The following is a 26,429-nucleotide window of genomic DNA, read 5'->3' as shown; positions in this document are numbered from 1 at the left end:
ATTTGATTTATTTTCTATGTATTCAGAGAGATGGAGAGACTCTTGAGAGAATTACATGCACTAGAATTGTAGAGATACATAGCTGGTGTTATGTGCCAAAGGAAACATAAATGCATAACATTGACACCCTTTGGTCAAGTTGACGAAGTACTCTCCATTTTTTGTCTCATTTGAACCTTGTTATAATTGTCAGCTGAAGGTAATATAGGTTTGTTTTTTGTTTACTTTGTTGCTTTACTTTAAGTTTTCAACATTTATTTCCACAAAATTTTGAGTTCCAAATTTTCTTCCCGTCTTTCTCCTCCCCCCAAAATGTTGTGCATTCTGATTGCCCTTTCCACCAATGTGCCCTCCCTTCTAACTACCCTCACTTCGCTTATCCCCATCTTCTCTCGTCGTGTAGAGCAGGATAAATTTCTATACCCAGTTACATATATTTCTTATTTCCCAGTTATACACAAACACAATTCTCAACATTTTTTCCTACAACTCTGAGTTCCAACCACTCTTCCTCCCTCTACACCCATCCCCACTGAGAAGGTAAGCAATTCAATATAGGCTATATATGTGTTGTTGTGCAAATGACTTTCATAATAGTCATGTTGTGTAAGACTAACTATATTTCACTCCATCCTATCCTGCCCCCCATTTCTTCTATTCTCTGTTTTAACCTTCTCTCTCCCCAAGAGTGTTTACTTCGAATTGATCCCTCCTCCCATTTGCCCTCCCTTCCACCATCCCCCACCCTGTTTATGCCCTTCTCCCTTACTTTCCTCTAGTGTAAGATAGAATTTCATACCAAATTGAGTGTGCATGTTATTACTTCCTTAAGCCAAATGTTATGAGAGTAAGCTTTGCTTTCTCTCTCTCACACCCCCACTTTTGGCCTCCATTGGAAAAGCTTTTTCTTGGCTCTTCTATGAGAGATAATTTGTCCCATTCCATTTCTCCTTTTCTCCTCCCAATACATTCCACTCTAGCACCTTAATTTTATGTTTTTTTAAATATGATCCCTTCCTATTCAACTCACCTTGTGCTCTCTGTCTCTTTGTCTCTCTGTCTCTCTTTCTTTCTCTCCCTCTCTCCCCCCCCTCTCTCTCCCTCTCTCTCTCTCTCTCTCTCTCTCTCTCTCTCTCTCTCTCTCTCTCCCTCCATATATATATATATATATATATATATATATATATATATATATATATATATATATATATATATATATATATATGTATATATATATATATATACATATATATATATACATATATATACACATATACATATATATATACATATACACATATACATATATATGTATAAATATACATACTTGTGTGTATGTGTGTGTGTAATCTCTCCAGCTACCTCGATACTGAAAAAAGTTTCAAGAGTTACAAATATTATCTCTCCGTGTAGCAATGTAAACAGTTCAACTTTAGTATATCCCTTGTGATATCTCTTTCCTCTTTACCTTTTCATGCTTCTCTTAATTCTTATGTTGGAAAGTCAAATTTTCTTTTCCATTCTGCTCTTTTCATCAATATTTGAAAGTCATCTATTTCATTGAATGACCATTTTTTTCCTCTGAAGTATTATGCTCAGTTTTGCTAGGTAGGTGATTCTTGGTTTCAATCCTAGTTCCTTTGACTTCTGGAAGATCATATTCTATGCTCTTTGGTCCCTTAATGTACAAGATGTTAGATCTTGTGCTATCCCTATTGTATTTTCACAGTACTAATTTTTTTTCTAGCTGCTTGCAATATTTTCTCCTTCACCTGAGAACTCTGGAATTTGGCTACAATATTCCTAGGAGTCTCTCTTTTTGGATCTCTTTCAGGAGGTGATCTGTGAACTTTTTCAATATTTATTTTGCCCTCTGGTTCTAGATAATCAGGGCAGTTTTCCTTGATAATTTCATGAACGATGATGTCTAGGATCTTTTTTGATCATGGCTTTCAGGTATTCCCATAATTTTTAAATTGCCTCTCCTGGATCAATTTTCTCTGTCAGTTGTTTTGCCAATGAGATATTTCACATGATCTTCCATTTTTTAATTCTTTTGGTTTTGTTTTGTAATTTCTTGGTTTCTCATAAAGTCATCTCCCCCATCCTAATTTTTTAAAAAAACTGTTTTCTTCAGTGAGCTTTTGAATCTCCTTTTTCATTTGGTTAATTCTGCTTTTTAAAGTATTCTTCTCTTCATTGGCTTTTTGGACCTCTTTTGCCAATTGATTTAGTCCATTTTTAAAGGTATTATTTTCTTCAGCTTTTTTTTTTTGCAGGGGTCTCCTTTTGCAAGCTGTTGACTTGCTTTTCATGATTTTCTTGCACCACTCTCATTTCTTCTCCCAATTTTTCCTCCACCTCTCTTACCTGATTTTCAAAATTGTTTTTGAGCTCTTCCATGGCCTGGGACCATTGCATATTTATTTTGGAGGTTTTGGATGCAGAATCCTTGACTTTTATGTCTTCCTCTGATGGTATGCATTGTTCTTCTTTATCCTAAAAGATGGAAGAAAATACCTGGTCACTACAAATGTAACCTTCTATAGACTTATTTTTTTCCCTTTTTAAAGGCATTTTCTCAACCAGTTACTTGACTTTTGGGTCCTTTGTCAAGAGTAAGGAATACTCTGGGGGCCTATAAGTTCTCAGTTCCTCCAAGGTGGCACAACCAAGGGAAAGGAATTTACAGTTTACTCCCTGCCCAGGCTCGGGGCTGAGATTCAGATCAACTGATCAATTCTCCCATGGTCTTTATCCAACAATGGATGCTGCCTGCTGCCTGCCTGGTCCTGTAGCTGCCACTGCCCAGCTGCCTGGGGTCAGGGCTAGGGTAGGACCTTGCTCCCTTGTCACACAGTGCAAAAGCCCTTTCACTGACCTTTGAAGCTGCCTTTGTCACCTGTGAGTTGAGGGATCTGCTGCTCTAGTCCTCCTCCCAGCGCCATATGGCCAAAGCTGGGCTGGCCTCTGCAAGAAAAGATGGGAGATGGGGATAAGTGAAGAGAGGCATTTGATAGAAGAGAAGGCAGGTAGGGAGAAGGATTCCAAGAATGCACTGTGTATTGGGAAGGAGGAGGGGAAAGATGGGAAGAAAATTTGGAATGCAAACTCTTGTGGAAATAAATGTTGACAATTAAAAATAAATAAATGTAGCAATTAATGAACTAATTAATTAATTGACAGAAAAACAGATAAAATCTGAAATTAAAATAAAGAATTTTTTCAATCTTTTAGGTTTATTTTCATTTTCAGTCATTAGAAATAAGCATTCCAAGGATGAGACACATTTTAACATTTTTACCCGGAGTATTTTATAATCAGTGGAAGAGAGCAGCTTAACAATTGTCTGCACTTAACCTACCTCTGAGGCACTTTAATTGTTCCTGAATAAGTTCCATATAATTTTAGAACTCCCTTAGACATCATTTAATTGCTACAGAAAAAGAAAAAGTGAAGTCCAGAAAGTAGTACAAAATAGGTCATGCATTCAGATCTGGAAAGGAGGGGACAGGCAATTTTTCCAACCCGTTCATTTCACATATGAGAAAACTGGGAGTTGAAGTGACATGCCAAGGTCAAGCTGTCAGTTAGCATCAGAGGAAAGCATTTGAATCTAGTTTCTCTGATTCTACAGTCAGAGTCTTGATATCCTATAGTTAGTAAATGGTACAACTGGGTTTTGGATTGATGTCTTCTGGATCAAAATGTGTTCTTTCCATTACGCTAGACCAAAGCAATTCTACAAGAAGAAGACATAAAGCACAAAAAGTCAACATTATGAAGTAATTTATACCTGGGATGTCTCCATCACCCTGGGATAAAGCTGTATGAGAGGCCAGGATGTAGGAATCAAGTCTTTCCCATCAGTCCTCCATCAATGCATCCCTACATCCGGTACTATGTACAGCAAAGGAAGAGCTCGTACAAATTCTGGAGAATTGGTATCAATGTAAGGATCTGCGTCATTTGATTTTTATAACGTTATTTTGATGTTATTTGATGTTATTACATCATGCAAAATGCCAGGCTACATGAATCAAAGTCACTTAATTTGTGACTTAATTTCGTCATTTATAAAATGTGGATGAGGATTGTAACTACCTAATAGGGTTATTTTAAAGAGTAAATGAAGTAAAAATTATAAATCACTAAGTATACTGCCTGGCCCATAGAAGGAGTTAGATAAATAAAAATTATTATTATTATTCATTGTAGTAACCCTTTATAGGACCCAGTGCTTGCCACATGGTTCATATCTTAGATTCAAAACACCTCAATGTGCCAAATACTAAAAATACTCCTGATTCAGTGTCAACCTGCTACCCACATAGCTTGCTCCAAAGTTTGGAGATTAACTGAGGGGAGTCTTGGTACTTACCATCCTTGGACAAAGTATCATCCTGCATCCCTGTGTCAACACCAGGTTAGGTCAGGTAGAAACAGAACAAAGAAGGCTTAGTACCGGGATGGCCCAGGTTTGGGTTCAAAAATCTCAGTGGGATATTTGGCTCATACACTATTACTGATATACTTTAACTCATTTTCAAATACTGAATTATTGCAAACAGCTATTGAAAGGACTTCCTCTTTTCTTTCCAAGAGCCAGTATCTACCTCACTGCATTTTGTCTCAACCAATAATTTCATATCCTTTTTTCATGAAACAATCACATTTTGGCTTTGGATAAGTCACTTAACTTTTACAAGCAGCACTCTAAATGTCCATTTCCGTAGTCAGATGTACTGTAAGTCAATGAGATTGTGGTCACCAGAAATATCTTGGTGACAAACTTCCAAATGCTAATCACTACCTTCTCACCTTATCCTGAGGGCCAATCAGTATTTAGACCAAGTATATTCTCTGTGTTTGGCATTTCCTTAGCTCCCTTCCATGGATCTGGACTCAGAGGATTTTTGTTGTTCATTCCTTGTTTAGATATGTCCTACATTTGTGACTCAGTATGGTGTTTTGTGAGGAAAGACAACAGAATATTTTGCCATTGCATTCTCCAGCTCATTTTACAGATGAAGAAGCAGAGGCGAGTAGGGTTCAGTGACTTGCCCAGGGTTGTACAGCAAATAAGTGTCTGAGGCCAGATTTAAACCATTGAGAATGAGTTTTCCTGACTCCTTGCACTTTTTCCATTGTATCACTTTGCAGCCCCCTTTCTGACCACTTGCATACTAATCATACTGCTCATATGTTTTGTGATTAGTATTCATACTAATCTCATCTCTGAACAACAAACCTGAGGCGACAGTGATAAGCGATTTGCCCAGATTTATAAGTGGCTGAGGACATTACCATACAATACCTACTGATTCGTGAAGGAGAGTTTTCTTTTATGCTTTTTCAGTGTTTGTACCCTTTTTTATTAAGTGTTTAGAAATGATAGCCACAGATATTCAATCTTATTGGCACAGCCTTCAAGGTTCTATTTAGGCATCATTCTTCCCCACCATGACCATGTTACTGCTGCCTCAATGGAATGAAAACAGGCAGAATCGGTGAAAATTTGAGTCCCAACTGGGAAGTACATGATGCTTCAAGTGACTCAACCTACCTGAGCAAGGGCAAACTCTTCTTAGAGGCAAGTGAGTTCTTCTGGATGACTATAAGTCAATGACTTATACCTTTCTGACAATTCTGGTCTTTCTCCGTAAAGCATTTCTTTAATCCCTTTCCTAGAAGCAAGGGTCGCTTGGGTAAGTGTTTCCAGAGAAAAATTCTAATTGGTAAAATGATATTGACTGGAAACTTGAGCTTGGCTTGGGTGAGGATATTTCATTTACTTTTTTTTTCAGGTTGGTTAGTATGAAGAATTTTTGTGGTGTTCACCAGGGACCTAATATGTTGAAATATCCGTTCAGATTGTATCATGGATCATCTTTTATCGTAAACAGATAATTAAGATAATTGGAGCAAGTCACAAGATACAAAGAATTGTCAAATTCTAGAGGAACCTAACTATCTCATAGGAATGTGAGGAATCTGAGGCCAGGTAAGAAATTACTCAATCAGGGTGACAGTACGAGTGAGTGTTTAGAGCTATGACTGGAGCAAAGTGATTCTGATTTACTAGAACATATGCATTTCACCGATACCATAATTTGTAATAAACAACTCTCGATGATGCGGAAAGAAGTAAACTGACTTGAAAGTTAACATCAGTAAATCTAAGATCTTGGCAACTGGTTCCATCATTTACTGGCAAAAAGGAGAAGAAATGGGAAAAGTATCCAATTTTCTCTTCTTGGGCTCAAATATCACTGCAGATGATGATATTAAAAGTCGCTTGTTCTTTAGAATGAAACCTATGGTAAGTATGGACAACATATTAAAACATTTTTCTTTGTTGTGAATACAGCTTTATGAGTATTGCAAAATGTGTTCAAGTGTCCAGAACAGAATTCTCCCAGACCAGTGTTTCTAAAATTTGTTTAGTGTTTCTAACGTTTTCCAGGAGATGCTACTACTCTCACTGATTTCCTTGAGCACAACCTCTCAGCTTCCATTCAGACAACCTCCATTAATATACTGCTATTTCAAAATAGGATAAAACAGTCCATTGAGAAGGAGAAGTACACAATGGAGACACCTATATTTGAGCAAGGGTAAGATTTAGTCTGAGATACCAAAGGAATACTCAATGAGTCTCCTTGTATGACCTTACTCCTTCTTGGTAATTTAACACTTTTCTGCTTGAAACAATTTCTAAACCATTTCAAAGAATCAAGAATTACTTGGCCAAATATCTCCAGAAAGAAATAATAACTGGTGGAAGCATCTTTACTAGAAATGTTGAATTGCATTTGTGATATTATGAATTTTATGTGTAGTGTTTTAGTATTTAATGTCAACTATGTTTGCTTGGTATATTATGTTGGTGTTTCATTTGGTATCATCAGGGTTGAAAATGCTCTTTCATGTTACAAAATGGATCATTCTTTAAACCAAAAATATCATTGTCTCAGAACAAGTCTTAAAATACATTAAACAAATTGGAAAGGACCTTCAAGCTTCTAGTCAGTTCAATTAAGATCGACATCTATTAAGCACTGTATGAAGTGCTAGGAAGAAACAAAAGAAGTCCTCCCTTCCCTCAAGGAGCTCAAATTCTATTGTGGGGAAAACAGCAAGGGAATGCACAGAAATATAGGCACATATACATACATACATATATACATACATATATATATATAAGTACACACACATATATAGTGTGTGTATACACACATATATGTAAAAATATACACACACTTATGTGTATCAATAAACGCATATACATGTATTGCTTTGTAGACATAAGAATCAATAAATGCCTATATTTTTATGTATACATATTCACGTACATGTATTCATGGTATGCATATATGCATTTTCCTTCCAGTTTGCATCCCTGACTTCCTGTAAAAAGTTTCTGCTCTTCATCCTGGAACCTCTCCACTGCTCTAGCACATGCGTATTGCAATAACTTCCCCTCCTGTGACCTCTCCCACTAATAGGATGACTACCCAAATCACTCGTGGCTCACTCCTCTTTTCACCTTCCTTTTAATTGCTGTTTTTATACATTACTATGAAAGCTCTTTCAAAGAATGAACTATATTTCTTTACGCTTGTGTGGGCATTTTAGAGCTTCATAGAGAGCTCATCAAATGCTTGACTAATTGACTAACTATAAAACAGTGTTAAAAAATAAAAACTAAATAACTTTGAAGGAAAGCAAAATTGCATTTAGTAGAATCAGAGACTGCTTCCCAGGCATAATAGAAGTATGTGTAGTATAATTTTACACGAACACACACACCCATCCATACACAGGCTCACACACCAATTTCTGTCCAGTGATGACTAAAGTTTGTCATAGGTAGAACAGGGGGGAAAAGAGGGAAAAAATGAAGACTTTATTGTACATTAAAAAGTTATAACAAAGTGTAGTAGATTTGGAGTTTCATGTCCAATCATGTCGTTTTTTGTTATATTGTTATAGAAATGCTTGCTTTATTTCATAAGATGAAAGTAAATTAGATTAATTTCTTAATTACAAGAGAAGAGTGGACATGAAACAGCATGAAAGGAAAAGCCAGAGGAATAGTTCGGCTAGTTTTGGTTTTGTTTTGTTTTTTTTTCTGTAAAGGAGAATGTTTTAAAGTAAATATAATATAATAATACATAATAAATGTAATAAAATGGAAAATGAAATTAGAGTCACATTGGTAAAGACTTTAGTTCTAAGCACAGAAGTTCAAATTTCATTCTTGAATGAATAAGGGACCACAGGATTTCAGAGAGTCTTGAAGTGCTAGAGTCTGGTTCCTATTTTGGAAGTAGTTCTAATGTACTAGGAAATATGAAAAAAAAACCTCTACATACATATGGATTTTTGTCTGCTAGCCTCTGCACGGATGATGTTTTTTTATGGCATTTTCTTAACTATTTACAGAACAGCTGATATAAAATAACGTTAAAATGTAGAAAAAAACTGCAGTTTTGGTATAATTTTCGTTTTCCTCTCCTTATTGTCCTTCATGTAGAAACAGAGACTTTGGCATACTAGACACATCACTCATCCAATGTTTCCAAGTACAGGGTTATTTGATTCAAATAAGTACAGTCTATGATCCATTTGAAATCATGTTCTTCAGTGGATTGCTCCTGAGAACATTCCTCAAAGCTGCTTTCACATTTCTGTTTCCCAGACTATAGATGAGTGGGTTCAGCAGAGGATTCAAAAACGTGTAAAACAAAGCTATGATTTTGGATTCTTCAACACTTTTATCAGTGGGTGGTCTCACATACATGCAGAACAATGTCCCATAATACAAAGTAACTGCCATCCTGTGAAAACCACAAGTGGACAAGATCTTCTTCCTTCCCTCAGCAGAGCGAATACGGAGAATGGTTGCCAGGATGAAGGCATAAGAAACGAGAATGATGGTAAGTGAGGTGCAGAGGGTGAACCCAGCTGAGATGAGCTTCTTTGACATAGTTACCAGAGCAGGACAGCTTGAGGAGAGGGGGATCAGCACAGAAGAAGTGGTTAATGACGTTGAATCTACAGAAAGACAAGCGAAATGTCAGGATGGATTGGAGAAGGCCATCAGAGAAACCATAAACATAAGGAAATGTCGTCAGGCAGATGCAGACTCTCCTGGACATCTTCACACTATAATGTAGTGGGCCGCAGATGGTAACATAGCGGTCACAGGCCATGACAGCCAAGATGTAATCCTCAGCGAGTAGCAAAGCAATGAAAATATAACACTGCACAAAGCAATCAGCAAAGGAAGTGGTTTTCCTTTCAGATAAGAAATTAGCCAGCATCTGGGGCGTTGCATTGGAGGAATAGGTAGGACAAGTCTACAAAAGCCAAGTTAGTGAGGAATAAGTACATGGGAACATGAAAGAGGGCCCAGGTTTGATCAACGTAATCATGCCAAGGTTTCCTAACAGAACTACAATGTATATTCCAAGGAAAACCACAAACAACATGTGCTGTACTTCAGGACGATCTGTGAGTCCCAGGAGAATGAATTTGATTACTCTGGGGCTGTCATTTTGACTTGACATTTCTCTGGGTCTCTGTCGTCCTGCGGCATCAATGGAAACACAGGAGAAATGAATCAAGGATCATGTGATATGGGCCTTTGCACTTCACAGAATATTTCCTTTAACTTTAAGGAAAAGGAAGAGTTATTGTCATTACTTTCCAGAGGTGGAAATTGAGACACATGAGGTATTAAAGATTTGACGAATATGACATGGTAAAATCATCTGTAATTTCATGTAGGACTTTTCCCTCAAAATATAGTATTAATTTATTAAAGCATACTATCTTTCCTGTTGATGAAATCTGGAAAATTCTTTCATGTTTCAGATTGTCATTTTCTAGTCCTGTAGATTTCCTTTGCAAAACACGAAGGGATGTAAGAATGTTCCAAAATGACTAACTTCTTTTACACAACTTCCTCACTTCTAAAGAAAATTCAAAAGAACATGCTGATAGTCAGTTTAGTCATCCCTACTCTTCATTTGCCAATGTAGCTAGATGATCAAGCAAGCAATGTGGAAGAATATATTAAATGCCTATAAGGTGTCTGTGATACACGTCACTGTGTGAAATACAAATGTGAACACAGAAGCAAAAATGTTTTAAGTTCATTTATAGAATCATAAAATTGTCCAACTGGAAGGGGCCTTGGAGTTCATCTCATAGCAGAGAATTGAGTTCCAGGGAGATGTGACTTCTTAGAGGTAACCTAATCAATTAATTACTTGTAAAAGCAGGCTTACACCAGAGATCTCCTTACTTATAGTGCATAATGTTTTCAACACTTTGTTTATATTTGTATTTAGAGAAAATATGATATGATGGAAAGAGCCTTGGATTTGAAGTCAGGGCACCTACTCTTGAGTCTCAGTCTTCCCATTAGCACTCCATGTGACCTAAGTGGAATCAATTAACATCTGAAAGCCTCAGTTTCCTGTGGTAGTAATGCTTTTTTCACCTCTCTCTGCCTCTTTATTTCGATCTCAATCTCTTTCGGTCTTTCTTTATCTCCCTTGGGCCCCCCCCCCCCCCGCCACTCTCTGTTTCGTTGTTTATTACATCTAGACATATAGATCGACGCAATTGCTATTTCTAAATGTAGTGACAAAAATTTTAATGATCTCAGTTGTGTATCAACCCATCACTTTTTTCAGTAGTCAATACCTGATTTTTTTTTACTCGTTATATTTTGTTGGGTTTTTTTTTTTGTTCTATATAATCATTTCACTGATGACTCTGAAGGCAAATTCTTTTTAATCTTTTAACATTCTTTTCATTTTAAGTCATTAGAAATAGGCATTCCACGGATTAGAGACACCTTTTAACATTTTTATCCAGACTACTTTATAATCGGTGAAAGAGAGCAGCTGTCATTCTAGTAACTAGTCCTCATTGCCAAATTAACGTTGTCTGGCACCAGTTAAAATGTGTCCTTCTAATCACGATGAGGCTAGGAGAAAGGGAGGAATGTCTTAGGATTCCTGTAGCCAGTGAATGTCTACAGTTCCCTGTAAAGGAACTTAATTTCTGTCTGAATCTCCTCAGCCAGTTAAACAGAGAAGCATTTCTAACTATCTGAAAAACTGAGTAGATAGTCAGAGGGCTGAACTAGTATACTTTTGATACTTGTAAGGATAACGTGGTAGGGGCTTCACCACTGGTAGTATAGCTCCTATGATAAATAAATTAGTGGACATGAACAAGAAACCCACAGAATAAACACTCATGGAGCAGTTGGAATCTGCATTACTGGAGGAAAAAAACAACAATATTAGTAGATCACAAGTCGTTTGTTGTTGTTGTTGTTGTTGTTGTTGTTGTTGTTGTTGTTGTTTGTTTTTTTTTTCTTTTCTTTTTTAGGTGGACAAATGTAAAGGCCAGTCATTTGTTCAATGTCAACTTATGGTATCATGTCTAGTGAAGTCCCCAGTGTTATAGATTTTGTCTGGAGCACAGTTTTGTTTTATTTTGTTTTGTTTGTTTGTTTCTTTAAAGGGCATGAATGAAGCCATTCCTCAGATCCTGGTACAATTTTCAGACAATAACTTTATACCTAAATCAGTATGTAATTAAATGAGAAGTCTAAGAAAAACTAGAAAATTTCTGCGAATGAAATAACGTTAAATTTATAAGGAATAATTATAAAGTCTCGCACTTTGATTAAAAAATCTAATAACTACGTATCTCCAATAGACTGCAAAAGGTAGTATAGTAATTTAATATTAAAATATCTGTGTGCAGTTCAAAATAAATATGTCAACATAGTGATATGATAGCTAGTAAAATAATTGCGAAATTTAGCCTTGCTCTGAAATGTAAGGTGTCAGGGGAAAGACGAAGAATGCTGATGCAATTTTCCCAGATTTACCAAATCTAAAAGAATGTGTTCAGTTCTGGACACCATCTTGGAGGAAGGACATGGATTATCTAGAGAGTGTGCAGTGGAAGACAACAGAGATGGTGAGGAGACTCATGTCCATGCCATGTAAGGAATGGTCAAAGGAACGTATGAGTATTTATCAGGGTAAAGAAAGGATTTAGTCAAGCATGAGAGCTCTCACTGTTTGAAGACTTTCACATTGACGATGGAGTAGAATGGTTCCAATTGGCCACAGAAGGCACAAACAAGAACCGAAGGAATCATATTTAGGTTGAATGTTAGACATTTCTCCTCTCACAGGTTAGAGATATTCAAGAGCCAAATGACCTGGTTCAATAACCGGTTCTACCTCCCTAGAGGTATTCATGCAAAAATTGGATGACCAATTGTCATGTGTATTAGAATTTATTCGCGTTCAGTTATAATTTGGACTACATGGATTGTAAGTTTCCTTCAAACTGTGCTTATGTGGAATAGAGCCAAATAGATAAAGCTATTGTATACTTTTTATATCATCAGGCTTGTTTGGAGTCAGATAGTTTAAGTTCCATTGTCAGTACTGACATTAATTAGGGAGGTAATTTTGGAGCATTCTTTTAAAAATCATGAACTCCATTTACCTGTAATAGAAAAAAAAATTAGGCATTCTTGACACTTATAATTTTCATTTCAGTTAAAAAATTTTGGAAGATTCTGTTCAAATATTTGTCAGTCTGTGACGTTACAAGACAAAGTGCTATAAGCTGGAATGAGAGAGAAGTGTCGTGTTTCTCCTTCTACTTCCATCTCCATACTCCGTCTCCCATTTCAGCTCTCTACATTCACAACGGTACTTCCTGTCCTGCCAATCTTCCTTCAAGTCTCACACAAAGTCTCTTCTTCTTCATGAAGCCATCCTTGGGCCCCCTTCATCTAAGAAGCTTCCCTTTGTGACTGTCTCCAGTATATCACCTGTATACTATCCTTTATATATATCACTTACATTAGATTGTGAGTTTTGTGAGAGCAGGGCCAATTTTATTTGTTTGTTTGGTTTTATGCCCACCTTTATATCTCCAGTACTTACCATAATGACTGGAAAATAATGGGGGCTTAGCAATGGCCTGTGAATATGGCCTACCTCTGAGGCACTTGAATTGCTCCGGAGTTGTTCCATATGATTATCGAACTGCCTTACACATCATTTAACTCTACTGTTTTATAAAAAGAGAAAGTGAAACCCAGAAAGTAGTACATAATAGATCTGGAAAGGAGAGGGCAGGCCACTTCTTCAAAAATCTTCATTTCACATATGAGAAAACTGGGAGTTGAATTTTCATCCCAAGGTCAAACTGCCAGTTAGCATTAGAGCCCAGCATTTGAATCCAGTTCCTCTGATTCTACAGGCAGAACCCTGATATTCCATAGTTAGTAAGTGGTACAACTAGGTTTTGGATTGATTTCTTCTGGATAAGATAGTGTTCTTTGCATTACACTCGACCAAAGCAGTTCCATAAGAACATGACGTAAAACACAAAGAAAGAAAAGGTTATGGAGTAATTTATGCTCTGGATGTGTGCATACGTATGAGATAAAGCTGCATGAGAGGTCAAGATGAAAAATCAAGTCTTCTCCATCAGCCCCCCAACAATACATGACTACATCTTGTGCTCTATACAGCAGAGGAGGAGCTGGTACAAATTCTAGAGAATTGGTGGCAATGTAAGGATCTGGGGCAGTGCAGGAGGAACAGGAAGGGATCAAGGATTATAATTTGGCAGCTATAAGGATTCTCCTCAACCCAAGATCAGATCTGAGCTTTATCTTTTATTTCAACGATAGGCATTTTGAACTCAACTATGAAATTATGCTAATATCAATAAATTTCTTCCCTTTAAATTTATCACAGCAACTATTCCTGCCTAGATTTTGCAAAACTCCATTGTCCATCATGTATTTTTCCTCCCAACAACGTGTCATCAGAAAATTCCATTTATTTCATTTCTTCTTTTATTTAATACCCCAATAAGAATGGTTAACAGAGGAGAAGTAAATACTCATGTCTAGGCTATTGCAATGCAGATGTCTTTCAAAAGTGACGTTCAACTCCAAATGACTACTTGGCTTGGAAATCATTGTCATTTCTGAATCTTCCTAGCTGCTGTATTGTTCATCTACAAACTCGCTGTCTTCTCTACAAAGACAGATGAGTTAGGTTATCACATGCTCTGCTAAAATCGAGATAAAATTTATCTGCAGTAATTCTATTCTGTACCTAACAGTTGAATTACACTTCCAGGAAAAGAAATTAAATTAAACTACCAGGATTTATTCTTAACCATCGTATGCAAGTGATTTCAGGACACAGCTTCCAATTCTTCTAATAACTCACTGTATATTTTTACAACAGTTAGAACTGAACATGGAATAACTAATTGTTCTAAGGTTAGAAAAGGAGCATGACAGGGCTTTCTACGGTCATTTATTTTTTTTAACTTCTATACAGATTACATCATGCAAAATGCCGGGCTGTATGAATCAGTCACTTAATCTCTGCCTCTATTTCTTCATTTATAAAATGTAGATGAGAATTGTACATACCTCATAGGGTTGTTTTAAAGAACAAATGAAGTGAAAAGTATAAATCACTTAGTACATTGCATGGCTCATAGAAGGAGTTATATAAATGTTTATTGTTGTTATTCATTGTCGGAACCCTTTATAGGCCCCAGTGCTTGCCACATGACCCATATCTTAGATTCAAGACACCTCAATCTACCAAGTCCTAACAAAAGTCTTGAGTCAGTGTCAACATGTTACCCACATAGCTTGCTCCAAAGTTTGGAGATTACCTAAGGACAGTGTTGGTACTTACTATCCTTGGACAAAATATCATCCTATATCCCTGTGCCAATCCCAGGCTAGGTCAGGTGTTATATAGAAACAGAACAAAGAAAGCATAGTACTAGAATGGTCCAGGGTGGAAATCACATTTATCAGTTGTCTATTTGCCTCATACACTATTACTGATATACTTTAATTCATTTTCAACTAGTGAAATATTTAACACCGTCTGTTTTCTTTTCAAGGCCCAAGTTCTAGGATACTGCATTTTGTCTCAATCAATATTATATCCTATTTTCATGAAGGATCACATTTTGACTTTGAATAATTCACTTATCCCTTACAAGAAGCACTCTAAATGTTCATTTCTCTGAGTCTCATATACTGTAAGTCAATCAGAGGATAGACTCCAGAAGCATTTTGTGGTGACAAGCATGCAAATGCTAATCACCACCTCCCCCCTCACCCTGATGGCCAGTCAGCATTTCGACCATGTGCATTCTCTCGCTTTGACGTTTCATTTGCTCTCTTCTATGGATCTAAACTCAGAAGACTTTTGTTGTTCATTCCTTGTTTAGACATGTTCAACTTTTGTGACGCAGTTTGGTGTTTTCTGAGCAAAAAAAAAAAAAAATGGAATTGTTTACCGTTGCCTTCTTCAGCTCATTTTACAGGTGAAGAAGCAGAAGCAAGTAGGGTTGAGTGTTTTGCCAAGGGTCGTACAGCAAGTAAGTGTCTGAGGCCAGATTTAAACCACTGAGAATCAGTCTTCCTGACTCCTTGCACTTTATACATTTTATCATCTAGCATCCCCTTTGCTGACTACTTGCATAATAATCATACTGCTCATATGTTGTGTGATTAGTATTTCATACTAATCTTGGCTCTGAACAACAAAACTGAGGTAATAGTGTTAAGTGATTTGTCCAGATGATAGGTGGCTGAGGACACTAAACCATAGAATACCTACTGATTCATGAAGTTTTTTTTCCCCCTTTTCAGTATTTGTACCCTTTTTTATTAAGTACTTAGAGTTGTCAGCCACAGACATTCAATTCATTTAGCACAACCTTCAAGATTCTATGTAGGCATAACTCTTCCCCCATGATCAGGTTACTGCTACCTCAATGGAATGAAAACAGGCCAGACAGCTAAAAAGTTGAGTCCCAGCTGGGAAGTACATGATGCTCCAAGTGACTCAACCTACCTGAGCAAGGGCAAACTTTTCTTAGAGGCACGTGAGTTCTTGTGGATGAATGTGAGTGAATGACATACCTTTCTGGCAATTTGAGACCTTTCTCCCTAAAGCATTTCTTTAATCCCCTTCCAAGAAGCAAGGGCTAGTTGGGTAAATGACTCCAGAGAAAAATCATAATTGGTATAAATATATTGATAGTAAACTGGAGTTTGAATTGGGTGATAATTTACTATTTTTTCAAGTTGGTTTGCATGAAGAATTTTTGTGGTGTTCACCAGGAACCTAATATGTTGAAATATCCCTTCATATTGTATCATGGATAATCTTTTGTCTTGAACAGATAATTAAGATAGTTGGGGCAAGTCACAAGATATAAAGTACTGACAAATTTTAGAGGTAACAAAATACGTTTTAGACATCATGGAACCTAACTATCTCATAGGAATATGAGGAATCTGAGGACAACAAAATATTTCTCAACGAAGGTGACATTATGAGTGAGTGTTAGAGCTATGATTAGAAAAAAGTGATTCTGATTACTAGAACTTATGCATTTCACCTATACCATAATTTGTAATAAAAACTCTTGAGCAAGGTGAAAGAGGTGGGCTGACTTGAAAGTTAATGTCACTAAATCTCCGATCTTTGAAACTGTTTCCATCATTTACTGGAAAAAGGAGGAGAAGAAACGAAAAAATTTTCTCTTCTTGGACTCAAATGTCACTGCACATGGTGACTGAATCCATGATATTAAAGTCGCTTGTTCTTTAAAATGACAGCTATGGTAAACCTGGACAACATATTAAAAAGCTTTCTTTTGTTACCAAAACAGCTGTATGAGTATTGGAAAATGAGTTCTTGTGTTCATAACAGAAATCTCCCAGCCCAGAATTTCTAAAATCTGCTTAGGGCTTTTAACCTTTTCCTGAAGATGATACCATTCTCACTGATTTCCTTGTGCACAGCTTCCATTCAGACATCCCCAAATAACAATTGCTATTTCGAAATGGGAAAAAAAAAAAACAGTCTCTTGAGAAGCGAAATTACACAATGGAGAGAACTATATTTGAGCAAGGGTAAGATTTAGTCTGAGATAAGAAAGGACTATTCAAAGAGTCTCATTGTATGACCTTTCTCTTTCTTGGCTATTTGACTCTTTTCTCCTTGAAACATTTTCTAGCCCATTCCAAAGAACCAAGAATCACTTAGGCAAATATCTCCAGAGAGAAATAGTAACTGGTGGAATCATCTTTACTAGAAGCGTTGACTAACATTTGTGATATTATGACTTTTTTTGGGTAGAATTTCATTATTTAATTCCAAGTATGTTTACTTGGTATATTATGTTTGTGTTTCATTTGGTATCATCAAGTTTGGAAATACTTTTTTAAGTTGCTAAGTGGATCAACCTTTAAACTAAACGGATCATTACCTTAGAACAGGTCTTTAAATTCATAGCATAATGTGGAGAGAACCTCTGATTTCTAGTCAGTTCAATAAAAATTGACATTTATTAAGCGCTGTATGAAGTGCTAGGAAGATAGAAATGAAACAGTCCCTCTCTTCAAGGATCATATGTTCTATTGTGGGGAGAACAAAATGAGAATATGAACAAATGTATACATATATAAATATATATGTATATATTTATGTATGTGTATCTACACACATATATGAATAAATATATACACATATACCTCTTTCTATGAATGTGTATACATGAATTGCTTTGAAGGCATTTGAATGAATAGATGTGTATATTCGTAAATAAATATATATATACATGTATACATGTATCTGTAGTTATATTTACGTGTATGTATTCATGTATGTATATGTGTATTTTCTCTCCAGCTTGCATCCCTGACTCCTGTACAATGTCCCTGCTCTTCATCCTGAAACCTCACCCCTGCTCCACGACATGCATATTGCAATAACCTCCACTCCTGTTGGCCTCTCCCTCTAATTGAATGACTACATAAACCACTCAGGGCTCACTATTCTTTACAAATATCGTATAATTGCTGTTTTTGAACATTAGCACATAAGCTCTTTGAAGACATAGACTATGTTTCTTTCCACCTCTCTGTCTATTTTAGAGCTTCAAGTACAGCTTACGAAATCCTATTGAAGTGACTTCCTTGACTAACTGACTAACTATACAATGCAGTTAAAAAATAAAAACTAAATGACTTTGAAGGAAAATAAAATTGCATTTGGTCGAATCAGAGATTGCTTCCCAGGCATAATAGAATTATGTATAATATAATTTTACACAGCCACCACTACAGCCACACACCCCCCGCACACCAATTTCTCTCTAATGGTGACTAATGCTTGCCACAGCTAGGGAAGGGGGGAAAGGGGGAATAAAATAAAGAAATTTACATGATGACTTTATCATATATTAAAAAAAAGAATAATAAGTTCTACATAGCAGATTTGCAGCTTCATTTGCAATCATGTCTTTTTCTTGTATTGTTATAGAAATGCTTGCTTTATTTCATAAGATAAAAGTAAAATAGATGAATTTGTTAATTAAAAAAGAAGAGTGGATATGAGACAGAGCATGAAAGGAAAAGTCAGAGGAATAATTTGGCTAGCTTTTCTGTAAAGGGGAATGTTATGAAGCAAATATAATGTAATATTATATAATAAAAATAATAAATTTGAAAAATCAAATGAGTCACATTATTAAGGACTTTAATTCCAACACAGTACAGGCTATGATGCATTTGAAACCATGTTCTTCAGTGAATTTTTTTCTGAGAACATTCCTCAAAGCTGCTTTTTCATCTCTGTTTCTCAGATTATAAATGAGTGGGTTCAGGACAGGATTCAGAAAAGTGTAGAACAAAGCTATCATTTTGGATCCCTCAACATGTAATAAGTGGGCGGTCTCACATCCATGCAGAACAGAGTCCCATAACAAAAGTAACAACCACCATGTGAGAACCACAGGTGGAGAAAGCTTTCTTCCTTCTCACAGCAGACTGAATATGGAGATTGGCTACTAGGATGAAGGCATAAGAAATGAGAATGACGGTAATTGAGGTGCAGAGGGTGAGCCCAACTGAGATGAGCATGACAAGTTTTTGACACAGGTATCAGAGCAGACCCTTTTCTCCTTGCAACATTTTCTAGCCCATTTCAAAGAATGAAGAATCACTTGGGCAAGCGGCTCAAGAGAGAAATAATAATAGGTAGAATCATCTTTACTAAAAATACTAAATTACATTTGTGATATTATGCATTTTGGGGGTAGCATTTTATTATTTAATGTCAAGTATGTCCATTGTTATATTTGTGTTTTCATTTCGTATAATCAGATTTGGAAATAGGACTTCAAGCTGCAAAATGCATCAACCTTTACAGCAAATAGATCGTAATCTTAGAACAAGTCTTGAAATTCATAAAACAATGTGGAAAGAACTTTAAAGCTTCTACTCAGTTCAATTAAAATAGACATTTATTAAGCAATGTGTGAAGTGCTAGCAAGACAGAAATAAAATCGACTCTCCCTTCAAAGAGCTTTTATTCCATTGTGTGATAAACAGTATAAGAATACACATAAATGTAGGTGTATATACATATATATATATATGTATATGCGTGTGTGTGTATACAAACCTGTATGTACAAATATATACACACATTTGTATCTATAAATGCATATACATGAATTGCTTTGTAGACATGAATGAATATACTATATATTCATATGAATATATGTATGTATACGTATGTACTTGCATGTATATATTTATAGATATGTATTTTATCTCCAGTTTGCATCCCTGACTTCCTGTACAATGTCCCTGCTCTTCATCCTGAAACCTCATCCATGCTCTAGGAAATGCATATTGCAATAATCTCTAGTCCTGTGACCTCTCCCTCTAATTGGATGGCTACTCAAACCACTCATGGTTCATTCTCTTTTCGACTTCCTTTGAATTGTTCTTTTATACATTACTAAGTGAACTCTTTGAAGGCATAGACTATATATCTTTCCATATGTGTGTGCATTTTAGAATTTCATATAAATCTCATCAAATTATGATGGAGTGATATCCTTGACTATTTGACTAACTATACAATGAAGTTAAAAAATAAAAGCTAAGGGGGCAGAGCCAAGATGGCAGAGTAGACAGAGGCACATACTCTAGCTCTTCCCCCACAGTCCATCAAATACCTGTGAAGAATGACTCTCAACAAATTCTAGAGCAGCAGAAGCCACAGAACGATGGCGGGAAGGACATTTCCAACCCAGTGTGACCTGGAAGGCCAACAGAAAAGGTCTGTCACACTGAACACGGAGCAGAGCAAAGCCCAGTCTTGACCATCCAGCACCGAGAGTGGCAGGACAAGAGCAGAACTCAGGGGTAGAATCCAACCAGCAGTGGAGCTTTGCAGATCCCTCAACCCACAGGCACCAACGGCACCTTCAAAGGTCAATGCTTTCTTACATCAGTGTCAAGGGAGAAGGGTCCTCCCATAGTCCTGGCCTCAAGTGGTGGCACTGCCAGCAGCATCAGCAATAGCAGTGGCAGTAGCAGCAGCTTCCATTTATGGAGCTCTCAGCATAAAGCTCCTGGAGGAATTGAGCAGCTGATCTGAACCTCAGCCCAGAGTGGCAGTGTTGCCCCCACCTAAAGCACCTGGAGGAATTGAACAGTTGATCTTAATCTCACATTGAGTGGCAGCCTAGTCTTGGGAACCCTCCCCATAAAGATTCTGCGGGAAATGAGTTGCTGATCTGAATCTCAGACCTGAGTGCTAGCATGGCAAGGCTGGAGGTGTTTGTGCAGAGGGAATTCTACTACTCACAGATTCTGGGCGGGAAAGATTCTTGTTGCTCCCAGACCAGTGTGCAGACTTGATAGTGCCATCTTGGAGAAACTGAGATCTTACAGACCCCCAGGGTATACCTTACTTTTGACAAAGGACCCAAAACTCAGGCAATTTGTTGGGGAAATGCCCCCAAAATAGGAAACAATTAGGCAATAGAAGGTTATTTTCCTGGTGAACAGGTATTTTCTCCCATCCTTACAGATGAGGAAGAACAATGTTTGCCATCAGGGGAAGACATAAAAGTCAAGGCTTCTGCATCCAAAACATACAAACTAAATATGCAATGGTCTCAGGCCATGGAAGAAATCACAAAGGATTTTGAAAATCAAGGTGGAGAGGTAGAGGAAAAGTTGGAAAGAGAAATAAGAGTGATGCAAGAAAATCATGAAAAGAGAGTCAACAGTTTGCTAAAGGAGAACCCCCCAAAAAAAATGCTGAGGAACATAACACCTTTAAAAATGGGCTGACTCAAATGGCAAAAGAGGTTCAAAAAGCCAAAGAGGAGAAGAATGCTTCTAAAAAAGCAGAATTAGCCACATGGCAAAGGAGGACCAGAAGCTCACTGAAGGAAATAATTCTTTAAAAATTAGAATGCAACAGATGGAAGCTAATGACTTCATGAGAAATCAAAAAACTACAAAACAAAACCAAGAGAATAAAAAATAGAAGAAAATGCGAAATATCTCATTGGAAAAACAACTGTCCTGGAAAATTGATCCAGGAGAGACAATTTCAAAATTATGGGAATACCTGAAAGCCATGACCAAAAAAAGAGCCTAGACATCATCTATCATGAAATTATTAAGGAAAACTGACCTGATATTCTAGAATCAGAGGGCAAAACAAATGTTGAAAGAATCCACAGATCACTTCCTCAAAGACATTCAAAAAGAGAAACACATAGGAACATTGTAGCCAAATTCCAGAGTTTCCAGGTCAAGGAAAATATATTGCAAGCAGCAAGAAGAAATTCGAGTTTTGTGGAAATACAATCAGGATAACACAAAATCTAGCATCTTCTACATTAAGGGACCGAGGGGCTTGGAATATGATATTCCAGAAGTCAAAGGAACTAAGATTAAAACCAAGAATCACCTACTCAGCAAACCTGAATATAATACTTCAGGGGAAAAAATGGCCATTCAGTGAAATAGAGGACTTTCAAGCATTCTTGAAAAAATTACCAGAGCTGAAAAGAAAATTTAAATTTCAAACACGAGTCAAGAAAAGCATGAAAAGGTAAACAGAAAGACAAATCATAAGGGACTTACTAAAGTTGAACTTTTTACATAACCTACATAGAAAGATAATATTTGTAACTCTTGAAACTTTTCTCAGTATCTTGGCAGGTGGTGAGATTATGCATACACACATATGTATGTGTGTGTGTGTGAGTGTATTACATATATATATATGTGTATATATATATATATATATATTTATACATAGAGACAGACAGACAGAGAGACAGAGAGAAACAGAGACAGAGAGAGACAGAAAGAGAGAGACAGAGAGCACAGGATGAGTTGTATAGGAAGGAATCATATCTAAAAAGGAAAATTGAGGGGTGAGAGAGGAATATATTTGGAAGAGAAAGGGAGAAATGTAATGGGGTGAATTATCTCTCATAAAAGAGGCAAGAAAAAGTTTTTTCAATGGAGGGGAAAGGGGGAGAGGTGACAGGGAAAAGGAAAGCATACGTTCGTCACATTTGGCTCAAGGAAGGAATAACATGAACACTCAATTTGATATGAAAAGCTATCTTAGAGTACAGGAAAGTAGGAAAGAAGGAGATAAGCAGGCTGGAGGGGATGATGGAAGGGAAGGCATTTGGAAGGAGGGAGCAATTAGAAGTAAACACACGGGAGGGGACAAGGTCAGAAGAGAGAACAGAAGAAATATGGCGTAAGGTAGGATGGAGGGAAATATAGTTAGGCCTACACAGCATGATTACTATGGTAGTTATTTGCAAAACTACACATTTATAGCCTATATTGAATTTCTTGCCTTCACCAGTGGAGATGGGTGGGGACAGAGGAAGGAAGAGAAGATGGAATTCAAAGTTGTAGAAACAAATCTTGAGAATTCTTTTTGCATAAAACCGGGAAATAAGAAATACAGGTAATGGGGTATAGAAGTTTCTCTTGCCCTACAGGATAAAAAAGAAGATGAGGATTAGGGAAGGGAGGGGTATTAGAAGGGAAGGTAGATTGGTGGAAGGGGTAATTAGATTGTTCGTCGTTTTGGGGTGGGGGGGAGAGATGGAGAGAAATTTGGAACTCAAAATTTTGTGGAAATGAATGTTGAAAACTTAAAATAAATATAAACTTCAGCAAACATTATGTGCAATGTGGATAAGATAGGTGCATTTCCAATAAGATCAGGAGTGAAACAAGGATATTCATTATCACCATTATTATTCAATATGGTACTAGAAATGTGAGCTGTAGCAATAACAGAAGAAAAAGAAATTGAAGGAATTAGAATAGGCAAAGAAGAAACTAAGTTATCATTCTTTGAAGATGATATGATGATATACTCAGAGAATCACAAAGATACAAATAAAAAGCTACTTAAAACAATGAACAACTTTGGCAAAATTTCAGGTTGCAAAATAAACCCACACAAACCTTCTGCATTTCTGTATATTATTAACAAAGCTCGACAGCAAGAGACAGAAAAACAAACCCCATTTAAAGGTAGGGTAGACACTATAAAAAATTTGGGAGTCTACCTGCCAAAACAAATCCAGGGACTATATGAACACAATTACAAAATACTTTTGGCACAATTAAACTGAAATCTAAGTAAGTGGAAGAATATCAGTTGCTCGTGGGTATGCTAAGCCAATATAATAACAATGAGAATTTTACCTGAATTCATTTACTTATTCAGTTCCATACCCATCAATCTATCAGATAATTATCTTTTAGAGCTAGAAATACAATATCAGAATTCATCTTGAAGAACAAAAGGTACAGAATAACAAAGGAACTAACGAAAAGAAATGCTAGGAAAGTGGCCTAGATCTGCCAGATTTCAAACTGTATTATAAAGCGGTAATTATCACAATCAATTGGTAGCAGCTAAGAAACAAAATGGTAGACCAGTGGAATATGTTATGTACTGAAGACACAATATTCTACTGTTAGATAAACCCAAGGATTCCAGTTTCTGGGATAAGAAGTCACTGTTTGACAAGTGTTGCTGAGAAAACTGCATAACTGTGGAGGAAAGTAGGCATAGACCAATTCCTGACACCTTACAGAAGAATAAAGTTCAATTGAGTACATAATCTAGGTATAAAGATGGATACTGTAAGCAATTTAGCTGAGTAAGCAATAGAGTGTTTATCAGATTTATGGAGAAGGAAAGAATTTTTGACTCTATTAGAGACAGAAAGCATTATGAAGTGTAAAATGGATAATTTTGATTACACTAAACTGAAAAGTTTTTGCACAACCAAAGCTAATGCAACCAAGATTTGTAGGGAAGCAAAAAACTGGGAAAGAGTGTTTACAACTAGTGTCTGTGATAATGGCCTCATTTCTAAAATATATGATTCAAATATACAGGAATACAAGTCATTCCCGAATTGATAAATGGTCAAAGGGTATGAAGAGCCAGTTTTCTGAGGAAGAAGTTAACGCTATCTATATTCATATGAAAAAGTACTCTAAATCACTGTTGATTAGGGAGATGCAAATGAAAACTTCTCTGAGATACCACATCACACCTATCAGATTAACTAACATGAAAAAACAGTAACATGATAAATGTTGGAAAAGATGTTGGAGAGTTGGAACACTAATTCATTGTTGGAGCTGTGAGCTGATCCAACCTTTCTGGAGATCAGTTTGGAACTTTGCCAAAAGGGCTACAAAAATGTGCATACCATTTGACCCAGCAATACTACCTCTAGGGATTTATCCCCAAGAGACCATCAAAATGGGAAAGGGTCCCACATGTACAAAGAAAACATCACTCTTTGTCGTGGCCAAGAACTGGAAATCAAGGGAATGCCCATCAATTGGGGAATAGCTGAATATATTGTGGTATATGAATGTAATGGAATACTATTGTGCTATAAGAAATGATGAACAGGAAGACTTCAGAGAGGCCTGGAAAGACTTATTTGATCTGATGCGGTGCGAAAGTTGGAGAACCAGGAGAACTTTGTACACAGCAATAACCACAGTGTGCGAGGATTTTTTCTGGTATACTTAGAACTTCATTGCAATGCAAGGACTTAAAAAATCCCCAATGGTCTTTTAAGGCAAAATACCTTCCACATCCAGAGAAAGAACTGTGAAATTCAATTCATAGAATGTAGCAGATCATTTTGTTTTGTATTATGTTTTGGTTTGCTTTATGATTTCTCCCATTCATTTTAATTCTTCTACGCAACATGACTAAGATGAGGGTGTATTTAGTGGGAATTTATTTTCAGAACCTCTATACAATTGTATGCCATCTTGGGGAGGGAGGTAGAAGGGAAAGAGGGGGAGGGCGGGAAAATATCTGGTTTACATAGAAGTTATTGTGGAGCACTGAAAATAACTAAATTTTAAAAATTTAAAATTAAAAAAATAAAATTCTTCTTCAGCTCTTCCAAGTATGATCTTTGTGCTTCAGACCAGTTCATAATCCCTTCTGAAGTTTCAGATGGAAGTACAGTCTCAATGCGGACCTCTTCAGTTTTCATGCTGTGGTCCCTGTCCCTGTAGAATTATTCTGTGGTTTTCTCTTTTCTACTTTACTTCTTACTCATGATGATGATGATCACCGTTTTCCTGACTTTTAAAGTAGGTCTCTGCTTCTAGGGCACAGGGGACTCTGTCCAACAGTTTTTCTACCTTGAACTTGAGGTTTTGTGCGTTGTGAACCCTGGTTCCTTTAGCTAGAAGCTTATCTGGTGCTGCCCTTGCTGGTGTGAGGTAGCAGAGGCCAGGTGAGGTATTTGTGAGTTTCCCTGGAGTTGTCCTGGGGCTAGTTTGTTAAGTGTGGGCCAGTGGGGGTCTGGCCACAAGAGGTCTCCTCTGCTGAGTTATAGCCTAGGGAAGCTCAGAGGTTGGTGATCCAGGCTGCGCAAGTGTCTTTCTGATTCTCCTGGGGTGCTGAAGCACACCTAATGTACTGCTGTTGGTGGTTGCAGGCTCCACCCTCCTGGGCCTCCGAATCTCCTTCCACTTTGCTGAGGTGGGGCTGTCTGAGACAGCTGTCATCCTACGTTTGTCCCCTTTGGTCACAGAAAGAGGGACCCTCCTTAGCAACTTTTCTTAGCCTCATGTGCTAAGATACTGTTTATCCTTCGACTGATCCCACTGTTCCAATTTTTTTCTGGGGAAATATTTTATGAGTCTTTCAAGGTAAACAAGGGTAGAGGAAGAGCATTTACCAGTAACTGATGAAAGTTCAAATAGATTGCTTACAGACATTTAATGTGCTGCTTATACCTGGAGCTTCACGGCTCTCACTCACTGGGTTCAACTGGGCTTCTATCCTGGGCTAATATGCCTGAGATTCTGATGTGCAACCTCTGCCTCAGAGTGCCCAGGGCTGGTACAGTCTGTGCACTGTATGCTTCTCCAGCCCCTCGCAATGTATACTTCCCATTGACCT

General features: G+C 37.0%; 1 pseudogene; it reads right to left on the bottom strand.

The window, feature by feature from the left end:
• Positions 1-8,620: 8,620 nt before the first annotated feature.
• On the bottom strand, positions 8,621-9,575 carry LOC140523441 (olfactory receptor 5M11-like; annotated as a pseudogene).
• Between the last annotated feature and the right edge of the window lie 16,854 nt (positions 9,576-26,429).

This window comes from Notamacropus eugenii, chromosome 2 (assembly GCF_028372415.1).
Source record: "Notamacropus eugenii isolate mMacEug1 chromosome 2, mMacEug1.pri_v2, whole genome shotgun sequence".
In the NCBI taxonomy this organism is placed as follows: Eukaryota; Metazoa; Chordata; class Mammalia; order Diprotodontia; family Macropodidae; genus Notamacropus; species Notamacropus eugenii.
Note: the sequence above shows the minus strand (reverse complement) of the source record. Positions and strands in the feature narration are given on the sequence as shown.